The following is a 2,459-nucleotide window of genomic DNA, read 5'->3' as shown; positions in this document are numbered from 1 at the left end:
TGCGGATGATCTCCCTCTATCAGCTCCAGCTCCATGCGGGGACATGAGAGAAGCCTCCCACAAGGATGGTAAAAACATTAAAAAAAAACAAAAACATCTGGGCATCCCCTGGACAACGTCCTTGCAGACGGCCAATTCTCTCACTCCAAAAGTGACTCAAGTTGCCCTTGTGCTGGCTGAACTGAAGGTTGGGTTGCTGACCTGAAACGTGCCGGTTTGAATCAGCGAGTTGGGGTGAGCTCCCATCTGTCAGCTCTAGCTTGCAAGGACATGAGAGAAGCCTCCGAGCAACACATCCGGGCGTCCCCTGGCCAACGTCTCAATAGACGGCCAATTCTCTCACACCAGAAGCGACTTGAGGACGTATGTTCTCAAGTCACTTCTGGAATGTTTAAAAAAAAAAAAAAAAAAAACCATGTCCTTTGTACCATTGAGTTTCATGGAGCTACTTGTAGGAAGAAGCGATGGAGCAAGGAAGGGACTGGGTTAGAAACGATTTTCCCAACATCTAGCTCCATGAAACTAAATGGCAGCAAGTGCTGCATCGGGGACTCGAGGAAATGAATACAGTAGAGTCCCACTTATCCAACATAAACAGGCCAGCAGAATGTTGGATAAGCGAATATGTTGGATAGTAAGGAGAGATTAAGGAGAAGCCTATTAAACATCAAATTAGGTTATGATTTTACAAATTAAGCACCAAAACATCATGTTATACAACAAATTTGACAGAAAAAGTAGTTCAGTAGGCGGCAATGCTACGTAGTAATTACTGTATTTATTTATTTATTTATTTATTTATTTATTTACAGCATTTATATTCCGCCCTTCTCACCCCGATGGGGACTCAGGGCGGATCACATTACACATATAGGCAAACATTCAATGCCTTTTAACATAGAACAAAGACAAACAAACATAGGCTCCAAGCGGGCTTCGGACTCATGACCTCCTGATCAGAGTGATTCATTGCAGTGATTGATTGCAGCTGCTCTCCATCCTGCGCCACAGCCCAAGCCCATTTACGAACATAGCACCAAAATATCACGATGTACTGAAAACATTGACTGCAAAAATGGCTTGGATAATCCAGAAACTTGGATAAGCGAATGTTGGATAAGTGAGACTCTACTGTATGTGTTTATTTATTTGAGTATTGGCTGGGTTTGGGGGAGACACTGACTCACAATGTTTGGAGCTTTAGTTTACCCACATCCTTATATATTTACAAATGGGACCATTCTTAAAAGCACAAGCAAATAGTGACTCTGTCCCACTGTGTATATATCAGGCCGGGGCCAACTTCCGCCTTCCAGGTGCTTTGGACTCCAACTCCCACAATTCCTAACAGCCTACCGGCTGTTAGGAATTGTGGGAGTTGGAGTCCAAAGCACCTGGAAGGCGGAAGTTGGCCTAGGCCTGATAAGCCCGATACAGACACACACATCAAAGATTGCGTCACGGGTCGTGACGTCAGCCCCGCCTCCCTTCTCGGGGTCCAACAGCGGCCTGCCATGTAGGAGGGGAATAAACGCGTCTCTTTTGGCCTCCTTCCTTTGCAGCGTGTGCTTTCTTCCTTGATATTATTTCATCCCGTAAACACAAGCTTCAGAAAAGAAAAAGAGCGGGGGCAAATAAGGGAGCAAACAAGGAAAACGAGGTGGGAAGTGACGCCGCCTTCGCCCGAGCCTTTCATAAACCGTTCGGGAGGAGTTGGTGTCAGGGCTCCAGTGGCGCAATCGGTTAGCGCGCGGTACTTATACAGCAGTACATAGCAGAGCCATGCCGAGGTTGTGAGTTCGAGCCTCACCTGGAGCACATGTCTTTTGGTTTGGGGCCGCTCGCTTTTGGGAGAGACGGAGAGGGTTTGCAGGAGGACTCTTAAGAGGGAAAATTACCCAGCTTTGGAAATGAAATAACGAAGGAAAGAAAATTGGAATTGACTACAAAAAAAACCCCTGCATTTTAAAAGCCTCCCAATAAAAAATGCACTTTTATGAGAGCATGAAAATAGACAAGGCAAAGATGGCTTGAAAACTCTTTTGGACGCCACCTGCTATTGACGTTTCTGACTTAATTCTAGAATCCTATGATCCAAGTCTATTTAAGCAACATATTTATTTATTTATGTCCCACTTTATCTCTCCATACAGACTCAAAGCTGCTCATTCATTCATATATATATATATATATATATATATATATATATATACACACACACATATATACATAATGATATAATATACTTTTATTTATATATATATATATATATATATATATATATATATATATATATATATATATATATAATATTACTATATTGTACTATTAGTAGTATAATATTGTATTCCATTCTAATATTATCAATACATATAATGACATACTGTTTTATTATTGTGTATTTGTATATTTTAAGCTGTCATCTTTTGGATTATGAGCAGCTTTGAGTCTGTAAGGAG

The 2,459-nt window shown here is 41.7% G+C and overlaps 1 non-coding gene across 1 annotated transcript; it reads left to right on the top strand.

The window, feature by feature from the left end:
* The first annotated feature begins 1,724 nt into the window (after positions 1–1,724).
* On the top strand, positions 1,725–1,818 carry trnai-uau (transfer RNA isoleucine (anticodon UAU)). Its single transcript has 2 exons — positions 1,725–1,762; positions 1,783–1,818. It is a non-coding gene; the product is annotated as a tRNA-Ile (tRNA).
* The last annotated feature ends 641 nt before the right edge of the window (positions 1,819–2,459 follow it).

Source organism: Anolis carolinensis, chromosome 1 (assembly GCF_035594765.1).
Source record: "Anolis carolinensis isolate JA03-04 chromosome 1, rAnoCar3.1.pri, whole genome shotgun sequence".
In the NCBI taxonomy this organism is placed as follows: Eukaryota; Metazoa; Chordata; class Lepidosauria; order Squamata; family Dactyloidae; genus Anolis; species Anolis carolinensis.
This window is presented reverse-complemented; position numbering and strand designations above follow the sequence as displayed.